The sequence below is a fragment of the Neoarius graeffei genome, chromosome 25, assembly GCF_027579695.1.
Source record: "Neoarius graeffei isolate fNeoGra1 chromosome 25, fNeoGra1.pri, whole genome shotgun sequence".
Lineage (NCBI taxonomy): Eukaryota > Metazoa > Chordata > Actinopteri > Siluriformes > Ariidae > Neoarius > Neoarius graeffei.
Window position 1 is genome coordinate 23,754,268 of NC_083593.1, and position 22,500 is coordinate 23,776,767.

Below are 22,500 nucleotides of genomic sequence, written 5' to 3' on the forward strand. Positions count from 1 at the left end.
TCTCAAACAATGTGGGTCAGTGTTTGGGTAAATGTTAGCCAACCGTTCCCTGGAGAAATGAAGCCTGTGTAGAATCTTAAACTGAATCAAATTGTGTCTAAGGCATAAAGATGAAGCATGAATCCAATCCAGGCAACCTTCCCAGGTCAGCGCTGAGATTGGAACACCAAGGTCCCGTTCCCAAGTGCATCTAATCTTCTCGGTTGAGGGCATAGTGAGATTCAAAATAATGTTGTACATAAAAGAAATGTTGCCCTTAAGAGTAGGATCCCGCCCAAGTATTGAGGTTTTTCACCTGACGTCACAGGGTCACGTGACGCCCCGGTGTCCGCCATTTTGAAGGTCAAGCTACATACTAACGCTGCAGACAGAGGGGGAGAACCAGCTTGGAAAAAAAAACGTGTTACAGACACCGGATCCAGTGTAAATAGCTGCCGGAGCGCACTCCGGCTTGCTCCCCCTCAAATTAAGCAGCGTGCTCCGGGAGCAAGCTGGAGCACGCTGCTTAATTTGAGGGGGAGCAAGCCGGAGCGCGCTCCGGCAGCTATTTACACTGGATCCGGTGTAAATAGCTGCCGGATCATAATTACAGTAAACTAGTAAATCCAGTAAAGGAAAAACTTGAGACTGAAAGGTTTTAACAGTCATCCAAATGACTGAACGTAAACATTGCTCCAGTAACATACTAGCTATGTTGTTGACATTAGCTAGTGCTAACAGCTAGCTGCTAGTACACTGCTACAACACAGACACCGACCCTAATAATACAGTTCTTGGTCTTTGCCTGGTAACAGCAAATTTATAACGGGCCATGTCTCAACAGACTAAGAAGTTATTTCAATGACATTTAATAACATTTTGTTTATCCTGAGGACCGAAAGTAAATGAAAATGTGAACAAACCTTAGCTGTAATAAGATGGCGACCACCGGCTCCAGGGACGACCCGCTGATGTAGGCATGTTACCCAGCCTGACACAAAATATTTGTAGGCGTCCAAACTCTTATACGCTTTCAGATCAATACCTGTGTATGGCGATGGGTTTTTAACGACATAGGTATACAGATCATGTGGGCCGAAGTCAGGTAAAGACGAGAGCTTCGTGTACTTCCGTACGTCAGTGAACAATCCTGGTGGAATCAGGTAAACGTCGTTCTCTAAGCCTGCTAACCTCAATTTTTGCAAATACCTCTCCCTCTGCTTGCCCTGTAAATGCCCTACGTCGCTGGATAGTGAAGGTGTTTTCTGCATCTCGCTCCTTTTTCTTTTATGTTTTTCCTTTGTCGCCTTCCTCGCATTCAAACTGATTCGAACCGTGACGTCCAAAATGGCAGCCTCACATGACTTGGTCACGTGGGTGAAAAACCTCAATTCTGTCAAGCAAATCATTATCAGGTAAGTGAGGAAATGGGTAATGTTCTCTGGCAAAACTGCGAGCCTGTAAGTATCTGAAGAAGTGGACCTGGGGTAGCGAAAAATTCTTACGTAGAGTCCCAAAAGAAGGAAAGGTGTTACTCAAAAATAAATCATTGAAAAACACTGCCACTATTGTACCATAAACGAAAAGCTGAGTCTGTTTTTGCAGCAGGGAAAATATTATTAGTTATGGGCATAAAACCACTGGAGTGGGCCAGATTAAAATGTTTTCTAAATTGACGCCATATTTTGAGAGTGTTTTGTCACAAGATTAGAAGGGGAGTAGTTAGATTTTTTAGAAAAGGAAGTGCAAAGGCTAGGTAGTGGTGTAGAAGAGGAACATGATTTCAATTTCCATGGCCACCCAGGTGGCGCTCTGCCCTGTTCTGAATGCTGTAATCCAATAGGGCAATTTAGAGAGATTGGCTGCCCAGTAGTGGAACATAAAGTTGGGAAGTGCAAGTCCGCCTGCTAGTTTGGGCATCTCCAGGATAGCCCTCCTTGCTCTTGGGACAGAGTTGTGCCAAATAAATGATGAAATATGTGAATTCAGATCCTTAAAAAAAGTAAAAGGGAGAAACAATGGTAACATTTGAAACGTGTACAAAAATTGAGGGAGGACTGTCATCTTCACTGTGTTAACACGGCCTGCTAGTGAAATAGGCAAGGTAGACCACCGCTTCAGATCAAGTTTCATTTTTTCAATTAACCTTTTAAAATTGGCCTCATATAAGTTTTTGTTGGAGTGTGTGACCACAATACCAAGATACGTAAATGATTCTCTGTTCAGTCTGAATGGGCAAGCATTATAATCAAGATTTTGTGCCAAACTGTTAATAGGAAAAATAATGCTTTTAGAAAAATTCAACTTATAACCAGATATCCTTTTAGCATAATTTAGATGCATGACATAGGGTAAAGAAACTACGGGATCAGAGAGATACAAAAGAAGGTCGTCAGTGTAGAGTGAAACCTTATGGGTGAAGCCCCCCCTCACAATGCCAGGAACTCTATTGTCAGCTCTGAGAGCTATGGCCAAGGGTTCAATTGCTAAATTAAACAAAAAGGGTGATAGACAGCAGCCCTGCCTCACCCTGCGTTGGAGGGTAAAGAAATTAGAGTTTATTAAGTTAGTGCGCACGGCAGGCTGAGGAGTACTGTAAATTATGTTCATCCATGTAAGAAAAGTTAGGCCAAAACCAAATCTACCAAGCGCTTCAAAAAGGAATGACCACTGGATGCGGTCAAAAGCCCTCTCCGCATCTAGAGAGTAGAACTTGGAGTATCAGAGGAATGTTTGGAATGAAGTATGCTGAGAAGACGCCGCATGTTTGAAAAAGGATTGCCTACCAGGCATGAAACCTGTTTGATCAGTGGAAATGAGATCAGAGATAAGTTTCCAGTCGACGTGCTAAGATTTTTGTGAGAACTTTATAGTCATAACAAAGGAGGCTTATTGGGCGATATGCACTGCATTCCAGGGGGTCCTTTCCCTTCTTTAATAAGAGTGTTATTACAGCCTAGTTCATGGTATCTAGCGTTCTCTTCGAAGATAGAATATCTGCATACAGACGACTTAATATGGGTGCCAATTTATTGGAAAAGGCTTTATAAAATTCAACTGATATCCCATCAGGGCCCGCTGCCTTTCCGCTTTTCGAAGAGCCGATAGCTTGTGTGATTTCTTGGCATGATATAGGGGCATCGATAAAAGCTTGTGCTTCCTGACTTATCTGTGGAATTTCAAGTTTATCCAAGAACTCTTGGATCTCCCCAATATCAGCAATTGCCTCTGATGTATAAATATCTGTGTAATAATCTCTAAATTGGTCATTAATAGCCTGTGGGTGAGTGGTGATTTTATCTGGTGCAATGCGAATTTCAGGGATAGTGGTTTTAGCCGTTTTCTGACGTAGTTGATGAGCAAGGAGTCTACCTGCTTTGTCACGGTGTTCATAATATGTTTGCTTTGATTTAAAGAGAAGTTGTTCTGTGTCTTTGATGGATAAGCAGTCATATTCAGATTTTAATAGCAGGCATTCTTTATGTAAGTTTGAATCAGAAAGATCAGAAGCAGCCCTACTGTCTAGGCCCCTTATTTTCCTTGATAGTTCAGTAAGTTGAAAATTACGCGCTGATCGCAAGTTTGCTGTGTAGGAGATTATTTGGCCTCTTATATATTCTTTAAATGCCTCCCAAATTGTGCTGTAAGACACATCAGGCATTGTTTGTTTCAAAAAAGAAATCTATTTGACTACTAATGAAATTAGTAAAATCCTTGTCATTGAGTAGCAATGGGTCAAAGCGCCGTGTTCTGTGTTTAGTACTACTATTAGGCATTCGAAGATCTAACTGCAGAGGGCAGTGATCTGATATAATAATACTGTGGTATTTTGAGTGATTGACAAAAGAGAGACCTATCATCAACATGAAAGTAATCTATCCTTGAGTAAGACCTGTGTACGGGAGAGTAAAAAGAGTACTGCCTGGTTGTTGGATTAGAACTTCTCCAAGGATCCCATAACCTGTAATGACTTAAAAACGACAGAAGGACCTCACCAGACTTGGAAACACCAACCTGTGTCCCAGCCCTGGACCTATCTAAAATCGGGTCTAGAACACAATTGAAGTCTCCTCCCATTATGAGATGATGTGAATTGATATCTGGTAGCTTGGCTATGAACTGTGAGAAAAATTGTGGATTGTCCCAATTAGCTAGCATGATGGGAGTACCAAATAGTTTTCCTGTGACTGATATATCGTCCATTTGTATCAGTGATAACCTGCGACGGAGCAAAGGGCGTCCCCCCTCCTAATCAAGATTGCCACCCCTCTGGCTCTGGCCCCATAGTTAGAACAGAAAATGTGATCAATCCAACCCCTTTGTAATTTAGAGCATTCAGTAATCAGAAGATGGGTCTCCTGTAAGAAAATAATATCTGGACCTAATGATTTTAAATGTGTGAAAATACGGGTACGTTTGATTGGGTGATTCATCCCCTTCACATTCCAACTGATGAGGTGTGTGGCGCAGGGCGAACAGCCTGTGAAGTCATATTTTAAATGAACACTCAGGGAAATTCAGTACTAAAAGGCCCCAGTGGTGAGCAGACAAGACACATACATTGAAGAAAAAAAAAGTGTTGTGTAAAATCGAAGAAGAGAAAGAAAAAAAAAAAGTAATTGTACCCTATTTCCCTATGCCGACCTCCCCCCAACCTGGAGATCGCATAAACAACCCCTAGAAAGTGAAAGCACATAGCTCTACAGGTACCTTAACTGCTAAACTATGCAGTCTGCAGGGAGTAAGAAATGATGATGAACAGAGGTACATTCCAAACTTTGATATCACCTAAAGATGTATTTTGCCTCTCTTTTTTTAAGAAACAAAAAATGACCAGCTGTCACATCCAATCTTTTAACCATAGAAAACATGAAATGATGAAATAAGTAGTTTGTTTACAAATCAACCAAGATGCAGTGAGAAGAATAAGCTGCTAATAAGACGATAAATTTGTCCTGACTGCGATTATTGCAGCTACACCAAACTTCTATTGTCCTAGTGACGTATGAAGGCCAAACATAAAGAAGAAATAACAGGCTATATCCATAGTATGGCCTATGGCTATATCTCAAGAAAAACTAATAAGTTGTCGTTTAGTAGTCATTGTTGGTTAGTTAGCTCAAGATTAAAAAAATGGAGAAAGGGAGAGATATCACCTCTGCAGTCCCATGAATAACACAGTCAATGTTGACGGCGAACAATGTTCTCAGTAACGTACGCCAGGGCAGCGTCAGGGTCAGTAAAGAAAGACTCAACCCCGTTGAATGTAATGCGGAGCCGGGCTGGAAAGAGAAGCCCAAACTTGACTCCAGGGGCATCCCTCAGAATCTGTTTGACACCGTAAAACGCCGCCCGTGCTTTGGCCACTTGCGCAGTGTAATCCGGGAAGACCGAGATGGTCATGTCACGAACTTTGATCTTCTGTTTCGTCCTCGCTTAAGCGTAGAATTTCGTTGCAGTCCTGGAAGTAGTGAAGGCACGCTACGACAGTCCTAGGTGGTTCCCCTTTTCCTGGAGCTACCTGTAGTGAGCGATGTGATTGGTCGATCAGGGGAGCCTCGTCTAGCTTAAACGCCTCCTTGAGCAAAGCTGAGACCACTGATGTAGAACAGCTGCCAGGAGATTCGGGTATACCGACTATCCTAACATTATTTCTGCGTGACCTCCCTTCTACGTCGTCACATTTCTTTTGAAGATCATCAGTTAACTCCGTCAGGTGCTTCACTTCGCATTGTAGTGTAATTGTCATCACTACACGTGGACAAGCTTTGCTCTGCGCCAGCTAGCGTGCTACGTAGCTCGGCTAGGTCTGAATTAGCAGTGTTTTTGAATTCTTCAAAACCAGCAGCCGGTTTCACTAAAGTAGTTTAGACTGGTCTATGGGTTAAGATTGGTCTTAAGTTTCTTTATAGACCAGTCTAATGCAAGTAAGACAGTTTCACAAAAGTTAAGACTAATTTTTTAAGTCTAATTTTAGGCTTAAAAAGTAAGACACGCCCCCCCCCCCCCCCCCCCCCCCCCCCAGTCTAATATGGGTCTAAGAAAGCTTGAAATGTTAAGGCAGTGAAGTACATTGCAAGTATGTAATACACAAATTTAGGCTATTATAATCTAACTATAAAGTATTCAATAAAGAACAAACAGTGTAATGCCAGCTTATTAGGGCCCGAGCCCTATGGGCGAAGGCCCTATTGTTCTTGTAAGAGTTCACTATTATTAGGGCCCGAGCCCTATAGGGCGAAGGCCCTATTGTTCTTGTAAGAGCCCGATAGGGCGAAGGCCCTATTGTTCTTGTAAGAGTTCACTATTATTAGGGCCCGAGCCCTATGGGCGAAGGCCCTATTGTTCTTGTAAGAGTTCACTATTATTATTCTTCCGTCTTCTTCTTCTTCTTCTTCTTCCGTCTTCTTCTTCTTCTTTATTTTTCTCCGCTGTTGGGCCATTTTCGGGGCGCTTGCCATGGGCGAAAACGCATGAAATTTGGCGCCAGTTCCGAGAATTGCCACCGCTACTCAGAACCAGAAGCCCAAACTTGGCCGGGGCTCAGGGCCTCCATAGCGCCCCCTAAGTCGTTGTGATTTTGGCCTCCCGCATTAAGGTGCCTGGTTGCCATATAGTTTGTAGTAGTGGCATGCAATTTGGTACGCATATGTATCTCACTAAGCCGGACAAAAATGTAATGCCAATGCATTAGCCACGCCCAACAGGAAGTGAGGTAATTTCACTTTTGTGCGAAATGCATGGCCACGAAGACGGCGCAACTCCTCCTAGACCGTTCATAGGAATGTCACCAAAATTGATACACATCATCTACAGACATGGCTGACAAAAGTTACTAAATACGTTTCACGTAGGATTAACCGTTCAGAAGTTATACGTCAATCAATTTTCGATGCAAAATTTTACATGCTTAAAAATTCATAACAAATCTTCTGATTGCTCAAAACTGCTCATACTTCACACGCAAATCACTCATTGGGCTTCTGACATGTTACCCAATTTCTGTGATATTTCGCCACTGGGGGCGCTATTTTTGGGCAAAAATTCCAATCTTTCCTCAATTTTGGTCAAACTTCACGGCCACCCTCTTACTACCTCCCATGTCATGTATACCATGTTTTGGAAATTTTCGTCCATGGGGGGCGCTGTTTTTGGCCGACGCAATTGCTCCAAAACGGGTTTTTGGTAAATAATTCCATAATGCTTTTCCTTCACACCACTTCCTTGTGATAGTACGTTGCTGTTGTAGACACTTATTTTTCCAACTCATAATCGCTCATGTACAGCATAGCGCCACCTACTGACATGGGAAAAACCAAAAAATTTATTCTTCAAAAATCTATATCTCATCTTCTATTTACTCAATTGTCATCAAACTTCATACGCAAACTCTTCATAGCTCACCTGACGTCTACGCCAAACTTTGTGCACTTTCGCCCCTGGGGGTGCTGGTTATGGCAAAAATGATATTGCAGCTTCTGATTTGTCAAACTTGGCAAGCAAACTCTTTACAAGACCCTTCTTGGGGCGCTTGCCATGGTCGACAACGCACGAAATTTGGCTCCTTTTTCTTAGACTGCCACCGCTACTGAGAACCAGAAGCCCAGATCCAGGCGGGCCTCAGGGCCTCTATAGCGCCCCCTAACTCGTTGTGATTTTGGCCTCCCGCCTTAAGGTGCCTGGTTGCCATGGAGTTTGTAGTAGTGGCATGCCATTTGGTACGCATATGTATCTCACTAAGCCGGACAAAAATGTAATGCCAATGCATTAGCCACGCCCAACAGGAAGTGAGGTCATTTCACTTTTGTGCGAAATGCATGGCCACGAAGACGGGGCAACTCCTCCTAGACCGTTCATAGGAATGTCACCAAAATTGATACACATCATCTACAGACATGGCTGACAAAAGTTACTAAATCGGTTTCTGCTACATGAAACCTTTCAGAAGTTATACGTCAATCAATTTTCAATGCAACATTTTACATGCTTAAAAATTCATAACAAATCTTCTACTTGCTCAAAACTGCTCATACTTCACACGCAGATCACTCATTGGGCTTCTGACATGTTACCCACTTTCTGTGATATTTCGCCACTGGGGGCGCTATTTTTGGGCAAAAATTCCAGTCTTTCCTCAAATTTGGTCAAACTTCACGGCCACCCTCTTCCTACCTCCCATGTCATGTATACCACATTTTGGGAATTTTCGTCCATGGGGGGCGCTGTTTTTGGCCGACGCAATTGCTCCAAAACGGGTTTTTGGTAAATAATTCCATAATGCTTTTCCTTCACACCACTACCTTGTGATAGTGCATTGCTGTTGTAGACACTTATTTTTCCAACTCATAATCGCTCATGTACAGCATAGCGCCACCTTCTGACATGGGAAAAACCAAAAATTTTATTCTTCAAAAATCTATATCTCATCTTCTATTTACTCAATTGTCATCAAACTTCATACGCAAACTCTTCATAGCTCACCTGACATGTACGCCTAATTTTGTGCACTTTCGCCCCTGGGGGTGCTGGTTATGGCAAAAATGATATTGCAGCTTCTGATTTGTCAAACTTGGCAAGCAAACTCTTTACAAGACCCTTATTAGGGCGCTATTATTATTAGGGCCCGAGCACCGTACAGTGCGAGACCCTATCGTTGCCATGTGTCCAATTCTGTTCTTTGTCGCCATTGCGGGAGTAATGTCTCTTGCCGAAGAAGCTGTGGAAGGTATTTCGCGGGGACGCATGCCCACGCCCCCCTTGGCCGCTGGCGCGAGGGCCCGTCGAGGCCGCTTGCGGCTTTAATTATTCTTCTTCCGTCTTCTTCTTTATTTTTCTCCGCTGTTGGGCCATTTTCGGGGTGCTTGCCATGGGCGAAAACGCACGAAATTTGGCACCAGTTCCGAGAATTGCCACCGCTACTCAGAACCAGAAGCCCAAACTTGGCCGGGGCTCAGGGCCTCTATAGCGCCCCCTAAGTCGTTGTGATTTTGGTCTCCCGCATTAAGGTGCCTGGTTGCCATGTAGTTTGTAGTAGTGGCATGCCATTTGGTACGCATATGTATCTCACTAAGCCGGACAAAAATGTAATGCCAATGCATTAGCCACGCCCAACAGGAAGTGAGGTAATTTCACTTATGTGCGAAATGCATGGCCACGAAGACGGCGGAACTCCTCCTAGACCGTTCATAGGAATGTCACCAAAATTGATACACATCATCTACAGACATGGCTGACAAAAGTTACTAAATACGTTTCACGTAGCGTAAACCGTTCAGAAGTTATACGTCAATCAATTTTCAAAGCAAAATTTTACATGCTTAAAAATTCATAACAAATCTTCTAATTGCTCAAAACTGCTCATACTTCACAAGCAAATCACTCATTGGGCTTCTGACATGTTACCCAATTTCTGTGATATTTTGCCACTGGGGGCGCTATTTTTGGGCAAAAAATCCAATCTTTCCTCAAATTTGGTCAAACTTCACGGCCACCCTCTTACTACCTCCCATGTCATGTATACCACATTTTGGGAATTTTCGTCCATGGGGGGCGCTGTTTTTGGCCGACGCAATTGCTCCAAAACGGGTTTTTGGTAAATAATTCCATAATGCTTTTCCTTCACACCACTACCTTGTGATAGTGCGTTGCTGTTGTAGTCACTTATTTTTCCAACTCATAATCGCTCATGTACAGCATAGCGCCACCTACTGACATGGGAAAAACCAAAAAATGTATTCTTCAAAAATCTATATCTCATCTTCTATTTACTCAATTGTCATCAAACTTCATACGCAAACTCTTCATAGCTCCCCTGACATGTACGCCAAATTTTGTGCACTTTCGCCCCTGGGGGTGCTGGTTATGGCGGAAATGATATTGCAGCTGCTGATTTGTCAAACTTGGCAAGCAAACTCTGTACAAGACCCTTATTGGGGCGCTTGCCATGGTCGACAACGCACGAAATTTGGCTCCTTTTTCTTAGACTGCCACCGCTACTGAGAACCAGAAGCCCAGATCCAGGCGGGCCTCAGGGCCTCTATAGCGCCCCCTAACTCATTGTGATTTTGGCCTCCCGCATTAAGGTGCCTGGTTGCCATGTAGTTTGTAGTAGTGGCATGCCATTTGGTACGCATATGTATCTCAGTAAGCCGGCCAAAAATGTAATGCCAATGCATTAGCCACGCCCAACAGGAAGTGAGGTAATTTCACTTTTATGCGAAATGCATGGCCACGAAGACGGCGCAACTCCTCCTAGACCCTTCATAGGAATGTGTCCAAAATTGATACACATCATCTACAGACATGGCTGACAAAAGTTACTAAATAACTTTCACGTAACATAAGCCGTTCAGAAGTTATACGTCAATCAATTATCAATGCAAAATTTTACATGCTTAAAAATTCATATCAAATCTTCTAATTGCACAAAACTGCTCATACTTCACACGCAAATCACTCATTGGGCTTCTGACATGTTACCCAATTTCTGTGATATTTCGCCACTGGGGGCGCTATTTTTGGGCAAAAAATCCAATCTTTCCTCAAATTTGGTCAAACTTCACGGCCACCCTCTTACTACCTCCCATGTCATGTATACCACATTTTGGGAATTTTCGTCCATGGGGGGCGCTGTTTTTGGCCAACGCAATTGCTCCAAAACGGGTTTTTGGTAAATAATTCCATAATGCTTTTCCTTCACACCACTACCTTGTGAAAGTACGTTGCTGTTGTAGACACTTATTTTTCCAACTCATAATCGCTCATGTACAGCATAGCGCCACCTACTGAAATGGGAAAAACCAAAAAATTTATTCTTCAAAAATCAATATCTCATCTTCTATTTACTCAATCCTGATCAAACTTGATACGCACACTTTTAACAGCTCCCCTGACATATGTGCCAAATTTTGTGAACTTTTGCCACTGGGGGCGCTGTTTTCAGGCAACAATTTATATCTCGGCTTCTGATTGGTCAAACTTGACACAACAACTCTTCATAGGTTCCTTGACATGTCTACCAAATTTTGTGAACTTTCACCACTGGGGGCGCTCATTGCGCTGTAGCAGTTGCAGGACAGGTGTTTACAATCATGAGGCACCAGGAGTATGTTGTTTTGGTTGCCGTAAACACACATGACTTGTGGGGAATGGGTAGGCAGTCGGGAGCAAGTGTTGTAGCGTTACATACAGACTAATAGATGTCTAACAGAAGACAATCCTATGTAGCTATGGCTTGGTGACTGATGAGGTAAATACATTAATTTGGTTGGGAAGCCATGGCATAAAATTTTCTGTCCATGACAACATCTCAGCGCACCGTGTACTCTGTGTCCGATTCTGTGCTTTGTCGCCATTGTGGGAGTAATGTCTCTTGCCGAAGAAGCTGTGGAAGGTATTTCGCGGGGACGCATGCCCCCGCCCCCCTTGGCCGCTGGCGCGAGGGCCCGTCGAGGCCGCTTGCGGCTTTAATTCTTCTTCTTCTTCCGTCTTCTTCTTCTTCTTCTTCTTCCGTCTTCTTCTTCTTCTTTATTTTTCTCCGCTGTTGGGCCATTTTCGGGGCGCTTGCCATGGGCGAAAACGCACGAAATTTGGCACCAGTTCCGAGAATTGCCACCGCTACTCAGAACCAGAAGCCCAAACTTGGCCGGGGCTCCGGGCCTCTATAGCGCCCCCTAAGTCGTTGTGATTTTGGCCTCCCGCATTAAGGTGCCTGGGTGCCATGTAGTTTGTAGTAGTGGCATGCCATTTGGTACGCATATGTATCTCACTAAGCCGGACAAAAATGTAATGCCAATGCATTAGCCACGCCCAACAGGAAGTGAGGTAATTTCACTTTTGTGCGAAATGCATGGCCACGAAGACGGCGCAACTCCTCCTAGACCGTTCATAGGAATGTCACCAAAATTGATACAGATCATCTACAGACATGGCTGACAAAAGTTACTAAATACGTTTTACGTAGGATAAACCGTTCAGAAGTTATATGTCAATCAATTTTCGATGCAAAATTTTACATGCTTAAAAATTCATAACAAATCTTCTGATTGTTCAAAACTGCTCATACTTCACACGCAAATCACTCATTGGGCTTCTGACATGTTACCCAATTTCTGTGATATTTCGCCACTGGGGGCGCTATTTTTGGGCAACAATTCCAATCTTTCCTCAATTTTGGTCAAACTTCACGGCCACCCTCTTCCTACCTCCCATGTCATGTATACCACATTTTGGAAATTTTCGTCCATGGGGGGCGCTGTTTTTGGCCGACGCAATTGCTCCAAAACGGGTTTTTGGTAAATAATTCCATAATGCTTTTCCTTCACACCACTACCTTGTGATAGTACGTTGCTGTTGTAGACACTTACTTTTCCAACTCACAATCGCTCATGTACAGCATAGCGCCACCTTCTGACATGGGAAAAACCAAAAAATTTATTCTTCAAAAATCTATATCTCATCTTCTATTTACTCCATTGTCATCAAACTTCATACGCAAACTCTACATAGCTCACCTGACATGTACGCCAAATTTTGTGCACTTTCGCCCCTGGGGGTGCTGGTTATGGCAAAAATGATATTGCAGCTTCTGATCTGTCAAACTTGCCAAGCAAACTCTTTACAAGACCCTTATTGGGGAGCTTGCCATGGTCGACAACGCACGAAATTTGGCTCCTTTTTCTTAGACTGCCACCGCTACTGAGAACCAGAAGCCCAGATCCAGGCGGGCCTCATGGCCTCTATAGCGCCCCCTAACTCGTTGTGATTTTGGCCTCCCGCATTAAGGTGCCTGGTTGCCATGGAGTTTGTAGTAGTGGCATGCCATTTGGTACGCATATGTATCTCACTAAGCCGGACAAAAATGTAATGCCAATGCATTAGCCACGCCCAACAGGAAGTGAGGTAATTTCACTTTTGTGCGAAATGCATGGCCACGAACACGGCGCACCTCCTCCTAGACCGTTCATAGGAATGTCACCAAAATTGATACACATGATCTACAGACATGGCTGACAAAAGTTTCTAAATACGTTTCACATAGCATAAACCGTTCAGAAGTTATACGTCAATCAATTTTCACTGCAAAATTTTACATGCTTAAAAATTCATAAATCTTCTAATTGCTCAAAACTGCTCATACTTCACAAGCAAATCACTCATTGGGCTTCTGACATGTTACCCAATTTCTGTGATATTTCGCCACTGGGGGCGCTATTTTTGGGCAAAAAATCCAATCTTTCCTCAAATTTGGTCAAACTTCACGGCCACCCTCTTACTACCTCCCATGTCATGTATACCACATTTTGGGAATTTTCGTCCATGGGGGGCGCTGTTTTTGGCCGACGCAATTGCTCCAACACGGGTTTTTGGTAAATAATTCCATAATGCTTTTCCTTCACTTCACTACCTTGTGGTAATGTCTCTTGCCGAGGAAGCTGTGGAGGGTATTTCGCGGGGACGCATGCCCCCGCCCCCCTTGGCCGCTGGCGCGAGGGCCCGTCGAGGCCGCTTGCGGCTTTAATTCATTTTATTACTTATAAATAATATAAATATATATAAATAATATAAATATATCAATTCATTTATGCATATAATTACATCACTCATCACTTATCTCTCTCTCATACACTCTCTCTCTCTCTCTCTCTCTCTCTCTCTCTCTCACACTCTCACGCACATTACTACATCACTCCTCCATCTGTGCGAGTCTCTTCAATTTAAGTTGCAGTCTTTCCTTTTGGAGCTGCAAGACCTCAGTCTCCAGAAGGAGTTTTTTCTCCTCCAGATGAAGGTTGTTGTATTGCTTGTCAAGCACCATGGCCATGGTGGTGGTTCTGGTGGTGGTGGCAGATGTCTGGGAGTCCTCCACAACCGGTTCAGGGATCAAGGAAACTTAAAAATCAGACCAAGGTTTTCATTATTAGAAACTGTAGTCACACCACAACATAGTATTTAGGTCAGCTTGTTCCAAACGTCTTTCTTTACGTGTACTACCTACTGTAGCAGAATTTAAATCCATGTTGGTCAAACCAACGACTGTATAGTCTATGGGTCAAACCTATGTTCCATCATTTAGTAACAGACCTTGGTATCAACCGAGTGGAATAGCTATTTTGCCATCGCAAGGTAACTGTAGCTTAGCTCAGTGCTGTGGGAACATAATCTCCCCTACTGTTTATGCTGAAATGACAATAAAACCCCACTTGACAACGTTGATAACTTAAACAAGACTCTACCTGTAATTTCCTCCTGATCGGTAGGCTCTTCGTGTAGTGTCACATCCGCGCAGGTACTGGGTGATGACAACTCCGAGGGTGAAGGAGCCTCAGCTTCAACGTTGCTAGGGGAGTTGCTGCTGGGTCTGGCGAAGCCGGTTACTCCACTCTCCTTTCCCCCTTTCACTCCCCAGAATAAGGGCGACTCGTCGCCATAAATATTGATGACCATTTCGGTGGTTACTTTTAGTTTCCGTTTCTGCACGGCAGCAACATCTCGCAGATGGATTAACGCTATTCACAGACGACGTTATTTTTTTCCCACACTTCATGTTTTTTCTTATTGCTACATTCTTCGCTGAATTTGCCTAATAAAACGTCTTTGTAGGAATTAAATTCCTCTAATATAGCCAGATTTTCTGAGTGGCTATATGGCACTGAACGACCACTGTCCGCCATTTTTTTTGTTTTGAAAAGAGTCTTAAAATACCCACAATCCTTTGCAGCATAGTACGACTTAAGATAGTCGGAGTCTTAACTGCTTTGTGCAACAGTATTTGTTAGACGTCTATGCTAAGCCTGACTATACCCGCTGTCTAAGTTAAAGTCATAGTCTAACTAAGTGAAACCGGCTGCAGATTTTAAAGCCAGAAGCTCCGATTTGAAAAATCCCAGTTCACTTTCAAGTACAGCACGAATCTCCTTCATTACACCAACTAGTTCATGTTTAAAGCCTTCAAAATCAAAAGACATTGGTGTGCTTTCTTCTGACGCCTTCGGCTCACCTGCAGTCTGACTTGTTAGCTTCGATGCAGATATGGTCGTTTGCCGTGTTTTGGTAGGTTTGGTCGACATCTGGCCTATCTAACACATGCACAACAAGGACAAAATAAACTTGAGTTGCAATTTACAGACAGTACCTCTGAAAATAATAGTTTGATCGTAGTTTCCTGCAGGGCTACACAAAAACACGTCTTACTCCATGCTTGCTCAGCAGCGCCCCGCATCTTTATTTCTTAATCAAGAATATCAATGGCTGGTGTAACGTTGGGGGTAAAAAGCCCAGTGAGTGATTTATACATGTCCAATAGTATTGGCACTAAATTCTTAGAATAATGCTTATATGGTTTTGGCTGTAAAGCAGTCAGGCCCAGGTGCTTTCCCTGGTATTAGGCATTGAATTGTATTGCTAACTTTTCCTTTTCATTATAGGAGCTTTGAGCATTGTATATTGCTCCCAAGGTAAAGTAGACAAATCCAATTTTCTTAAGTCTCTATCTCTTGGGACTCAGCTGAGGTTTCTGAATGATGGAGTGTTATAAAAATCTCTAAATGCATCATTTAATGTCCTATGTTGACCTACAGTGGTGCTTGAAAGTTTGTGAACCCTTTCAAATTTTCTATATTTCTGCATAAATATGACCTAAAACATGAGATTTTAACACAAGTCCTAAAAGTAAAGAGAACTCGGTTAAACAAATGAGACAAAAAAAATTATGCTTTATTGAGGAAAATGATCCAATATTACATATGTGAGTGGCAAAAGTATGCGAACCTTTGCTTTCAGTATCTGGTGTGGGGACCCCCCCCCAAGCAATAAATGCAACTAAATGTTTCTGGTAACTGTTGATCAGTCCTGCACACCAGCTTGGAGGAATTTTAGCCCATTCCGCCGTACAGGACAGCTTCAACTCTGGGATGTTGCTGGGTTTCCTCATGTGAACTGCTCGCTTCAGGTCCTTCCACAACATTTCAATTGGATTAAGGTCAGGACTTTGACCTGGCCCTTCTAAAACATGAACTTTTATTCTTCTTTAACCATTCTTTGGTCGAATGACTTGTGTGCTTAGAGTCGTTGTCTTGCTGCATGACCCACCTCTCTCGAGATTCAATTCATGGACAGATGTCCTGAAATTTTCCTTTAGAATTCGCTAGTATAATTCAGAATTCATTGTGCCATCAATGATGTCAAGCCATCCTGGCCCAGATGCAGCAAAACAGGCCCAAACCATGATACTACCATCACCATGTTTCACAGATGGGATAAGGTTCTTATGCTGGAATGCAGTGTTTTCCTTTCTCCAAACATAATGCTTCTCATTTAAGCCAAAACGTTCTATTTTGGTCTCATCCATCCACAAAACATTTTTCCAATAGCCTTCTGGCTTGTCCACATGATCTTTAGCAAACTGCAGACAAGCAGCAATGTTCTTTTTGGAGAGCAGTGGCTTTCTCTTTGCAACCCTGCCATGCACACCATTTGTTGTTTAGTGTTCTCCTGATGGTGGACTCATGAACATTTAACATTAGCCAATGTGAGGGAGGCCTTCAGTTGCTTAGAAGTTACCCTGGGGTCCTTTGTGACCTCGCTGACTATAACACGCCTTGATCTTTGTTGGTCGACCACTCCTGGGGAGGGTAACAATGGTCTTGAATTTCCTCCATTTGCACACAATCTGTCTGACTGTGGACTGGTGGAGTCCAAACTCTTTAGAGATGGTTTTGTAACCTTTTCCAGCCTGATGAGCATCAACGATGCTTTTTCTGAGGTCCTCAGAAATCTCCTTTGTTCGTGCCATGATGCACTTCCACAAATGTGTTGTGAAGATCAGACTTTGATAGATCTGTTCTGTAAATAAAACAGGGTGCCCACTCGCACCTGATTGCCATCCCATTGATTGAAAACACCTGACTCTAATTTCACCTTCAAATTAACAGCTAATCCTAGAGGTTCACATACTTTTGCCACTCAGATATGTAATATTGGATCATTTTCCTCAATAAATAAATGACCAAGTAGTAGTAGTAATTTTTTTTAATTTGTTTAACTAGGTTCTCTTTATCTACTTTTAGGACTTGTGTGACAATCTGATGATGTTTTCGGTCATATTTATGCAGAAATGTAGAAAATTCTAAAGGGTTCACAAACTTTCAAGCACCACTGTAAGAAAGCCTGTTCTGTCTCTTAGTGCTGAAATTGTCCTCAGATTCCTTGTTTGACCTGCCAGGCTAAAAGTTTCCCAGCCTTATCTCTTTCCTCAAAATACCAGTGCCTGGCCCTCAAGAGAAAAAATTCTACAACCCCAAATCTGACAACGTTGAAATGGTATATTGAAATTGCAAATCATTTTCAATTTTAAATAATATTTGACCTATATTACACTGAAAACAATACAACAGCACATTAGTTCATGTTTTACCTTATTAATTTTGTTTTTACATTTCCATTTCGATTCTTGAAGCACATTTCAAAATAAGTTGGGACATTTAAAACATTTATCGCTTAATGCAATAAGTTATGTTGCCATTCCTTCTCACAACACACTATGTTAAGGGACTGAGGACACCAACTGATGAAGGGTTTCAGGTATTTTGTCCCATTCTTCCTGCAAACAGGTCTGAAGGTGTGCAACAGTACAAGGTTGTCATCGTATTTTTCATTTCAAAATTTGCCACACATTCTGTTTGACAGAGGGGACAGGCACCCTCTTATTACAAGGACATGGCTGTGAAAGGTGTGCAGGATGTGGTTTTGCATTGTTTTGTTTAAATATCCCTGGAAAAGAGGTCATCTGGAAGGCAGCATATGTTGCACCAAAGTCTTCAATGTTCTTGTTTGTATTAATGCTGCTCATCATAGAAGTGCAAGTTACCTTTGCCAAGGGCACTGACACAAACCCTGGCTTTTGGACTCTTTGCTGGTGACAGTCTGGATGGTCCTTTTCATCTTTGGTCCAGCGCACACAGCATTCGTTTCTTCCACAAAGACATTTAATACTGATTTGTCTGACCACAACATACGCTTCCACTGTGTGATGGTCCATCCCAGATCCCTCCGAGCTCAGAGAAGTCAATGGCACGTCTGGACACGGTTAACAAGGCTTTTTTTTTGCACAGTAAAGTTTCAACTGGCTTTTTTGGCTTTAACTCCTGTATTATAGGACTTTACTTTGGAAAACCTTTAAGTCTTCTCTGTCACCTGTGTGGTTTATCAGCTGTAGATGAATGATGGTTCTTGATGCAGTGCTGTTTGAGTGATTGGAGATTTTCAAGTGTTCATCTTTGTCTTGCGCCCTTGCTCTTTATGCACTGAAATTCCTCCAGATTCCTTGAATCATTTAATGATATCCATATGTTTGAGAATTTAAAAAAAAATTTTAATAGTACTTTTTTTTTTTTTTTTTTTAATTTTCTCAGGTTTGATAAGAAACTAGAGATCCTCAGCCCATCCTTGCTCTTCAGAGACCAGGCGTTTCCTGGATACCGATTTTGTACCAAATCATGATTACAATCAGCTGTTGATATCACTTGTTTCAAATATTATTCTTTTGTTTTACCTCATTACTAGCCCGAAATCGCCCCATCTCAACTTTTTTTTCCCAAAAGTGTTACAGGCCTGAAATACAAGAATGGACGTATATTAACAAATGAAGTTGACCAGACAAATAGGACATCTTGGTTTAATATTGTCTACAAAGAAATGTTCAAAGTAAATTTAGAAATCACTGCTTTTTTGTGTAAATGTTTAGATTTTCCATACAGTCCCAACTTTTTTCTCACTTGGGGTTGTATTTTTTTTGTGTAAGGATGGTGTTATCCTCTAATACAAGCTTAAAGTGCATCCCAAGCTACTTCCAGGGAGGGTGCTGTGGGTAAATTTTATCAATTTTAAAGTTTTCAATTTGTATTTTCATTTGGTCTCTAAAATCTGCATCCTTGAGTTTGAGTCTCCATTTGGGTGACCCATCAGATTCAGAAAACAGAGGTACACACAATGTCACTGGGGCATGGTCATAATTTGCAATGTTGCCCAATTCATTTAGGTCATGTTCTAGATCAGCAAAGACGACAGGACCCTCCAGATTAGGAGCATATATGTTGACAAATATCACCTGATGACCCTGAATGTCTGCAAGCAGGATAATGAGCTGGCAATTATCATTAGATATTTTGATACATTGGAATGGTAAATGCTTGTTGATTTTATTCTCATCACTTCTCTGCCCTTACTGCAACCAGCTGATGTAAAAACATGATCCATCCCATTCCTGCATAATTTATTTGCCAAGGCATCCAGTAGAGGGCTCTCCTGAATAGACATCAGGTTTTTGTTTTTAGAAAAAAAAAATAACTTTGACTAATTCAAGCCGTTCACATTCCATGTAATAAACTTCAGATCCCCTCTCTCCACATTGCCCTCATTCATCATTTATTACTAAGACATAAAACCTAAATATGTTGAGCAAAAAACATTGCTAACAAGGGGAAAATCTGGAATTTTGATGCACTGAACAGATTCAAAAAGGGGCAAAAAAAAGTAAGAACAGTAATGGATCCACTGAAGCTTCAATTGAATCCATGAGTTGCAAACCACAGCCATTCGAGGATTAGTAGTTTCCAGCGTGCGCGCACACCATTGACGCATCTTTAAACATTTAGCAGTCACAGAAGTCATACTGCTTAATGAACCCACGTTTAGGGAAAAAAAATTATATTGCCATAAGGACTTCATAAATCTCAGTTCAACTTGTACTGACCCTTCCTCGAAAATTGTACAGAACGCAATGGCCTAAGTCATCTTAAAGTATAAAACGAACATTAGGCCTGTACCCTGAATTGCAATCAGCATTTTTACGTTCCTTGTTAGTCTTCCAACCACATTAAGCTGGTATTACTACCTCAAAATAGAGATGAATTGCAGTGCTTTTTGAGGATCATCAAACTACTGCCTGCTTCTGTTTGATGGATGCTCAGCACTGCTGGATATAAAAGTGCAAATTTAATGCGAAGTTTCTTAGTCATGTAATTTCTGTTTTTCAAATCCTTAGGAAAGCCTGGAAAGATCCTAATACAATGCTTGTTCCACCGTATTACCCCTCGCAACGCAGAATATGCATGCCTTGGAATTGTATAAAGCTTGCAATGATGCGTTGAGGTGGGCTGCTCTACTCCCTGCGTGGGTCGACTCTATGAGCTCTCTCGAGGGTGGTGCCACTGGCATGATCCATCTCCAGTATGCGAGGGATTGTTTGAGTGAAAAACACAGGGCCTCTGCACATTTTTCCACCTCCTGAAAAGGTAATGAATCTTGTGGTTCTCCATGTCCTCTGGTTTCTGACGAAGCAGGTGCAGCTCGTCTCTAGTTGCCAATGGGTTAGCTTTTGCCTCTCACTGCGTCTTTGAAGCAATTCAGCTGGCCTTTGCTATCTGAAAAGTGAGAGGCTCTCCAACAGCGCAAGTTCAATCAATGATGTCCTCTTTATCTCGTCAATCTGTTTCTTCTGGTACTTCAGTTTGCTACAAAAGCATGTGTATGGTAGCCATACATGGGTGGGAAAATCAAATCGTGAACCCAATATCATGCTGGCCCAAGAAGTGTTCCTCAACCCAAGCTGTTATCGAGATATGGCCTCACTTCTACGTTACAGTTCAAAGGTTATAATCATGAGTGTACCTTGAACTCTGAACCAATGGTGGTGCTAGTGGCATTAAGAGGTGGACCCAAAAATTGGTGAAATGACTATAGACCCCTTGCATTGATGTCACATTTATGTTTGCAACCGTTGCTACCCTAGACCTGGAGGACAAGTGAACTTTGTTTACATACTGTTCATATACTGAAGCCAAACGAAGATGTCCAACATCTGTTACTATTATCTGAAGAAAACTACAGTTAAAAAAGAAAGCTCTACTACTGGATTACTTGGATAATCTTGGTCAGAAAGAGCCGAAGGATAGATGTACACAAAAATTAGTTTATTAGCGGTTATGATCTGTACAAAATTCCTCAAAACGACTGGAATGACGGTGCAGATTTGTAGCCTAGCATTAGCTACATGTTGAGATATACCATCTTTTTCCCGAAGAGTCCCGACATGGAACAGTTTATATATTTAAAGCAATAACCTTTTGTGTAAAGATTTTTTCCCGACAACAGCTTTTGGGAACAGAATGCTGCAAAAGCATTTACTCTCAAAGGACTCCTACCTGAACTGTTGGCTAGATGGTATTCCTGGCCCTTCATGTCTCAACAACCCCAAGGGCATCTAGTTACAGAGCTATTTACACTCTATCATTTATACATTGATACTTGTTAAAACATTTATCTGAAGTGTGTTTTTGTAAAATAACTATCTTACTCTAGTCTTTCAAACAGTGTTGTAAGATTTTATTTAAATTTGATCTAATAGTGGATGGTACAATAATTACAAACACTAATGATCAGCACATTCCAATTGTAACTATCATTATATAATAACTACAATCACCCTTGTAATAATTTCAATAAACTGTTAATGTTCAGTTTCTCCCTTTTATTTATTTTCTTTTCAAAAGGCACAACTGAGTCACACAGGTTAAGTGTTTAACGGACAATAACAATTTTATCCGAAAGTGGGTTGTGGGAGGGCTCCCCCCTCCCCTTAGTCGATTTATTTCCACTTCACATGCATGCAGCTGTTGTAAAGTTCAGTCTTGTTTGTGCAGAACACTCTTGAGCTGTCGGGTCATTATTACACTCTGCAGGGATGTGATTTTTCCGCGAATTCACGGAATTCCACTTTTTTCACCTCAAAATTTGAAAAAAAAATTTCCGATTTTTTTTTTTTTTTTGCTCAAAAATCCGCATTCGTATCCTATTCGTTCCGATTTTCAGTAATTCCGTCATTGAGATGAAACGAGGTACGTGATTGGCCCATCGCTCTGTAACAACCAATGAACGCGCTTGTTAGATAGCTGTATGTAAGCTCGCTTCAAACAAAGAGTTGAAAGATGGCAGCCTTCGTGATCGAGCGTAAAGATGTAAATTGAGTTAAAGAAATCGACAGAATAGTGAAAAACAAGTTCCGCTGGGAATGGTTGGAGAAAGAGGTTGCTACAGACATTGGACATAAGACTGTGAGACATTTGTTCAGCGATTTCGTTCTTTGGGGAGAGGGCAGAGGTCTCTGGCTGTCAAGTTGGGGGCGGCTGGGACCTCCCCTGCCTGAGCTATGAGCGTGCAAAGTCGGGCTGGAGCCCGGGATAGAAACGAAACCTAAGCGGAGCGCCGCGGCTCGCCTCAGGGCGAATTACGTCCTGAGGCGCGGGGCTAGCGCGCCCTGCCCGCGCTGGTTCTTTGGGGGGAGGGCAGAGGACTCTGGCTGTCAAGTTTGGGGATGCTGGGACCTCCCCTGCCCGAGCTACGAGCGTGCAAAGTCGGGCTGGAGCCCGGGATAGAAATGAAACCTAAGTGAGTGAACACTGGGGTTCTGAATATCCTTAAGTGAGTGAACACTGGGGTTCTGAATATCCTTAAGTGAGTGAACAC

At 42.3% G+C, this 22,500-nt stretch overlaps 1 protein-coding gene and 1 long non-coding RNA gene across 5 annotated transcripts in view; one reads left to right on the forward strand and one right to left on the reverse strand.

The window, feature by feature from the left end:
* uspl1 (ubiquitin specific peptidase like 1) overlaps positions 1 to 22,500 on the forward strand; it is a 504,778-nt gene that overhangs the window by 398,457 nt on the left and 83,821 nt on the right. The window lies entirely within an intron of this gene.
* LOC132873198 (uncharacterized) lies at positions 13,778 to 14,328 on the reverse strand. Its single transcript, XR_009651542.1, has 2 exons — positions 14,214 to 14,328; positions 13,778 to 13,869 (listed from the first exon to the last, which is right to left on the reverse strand). It is a non-coding gene; the product is annotated as an uncharacterized LOC132873198 (long non-coding RNA).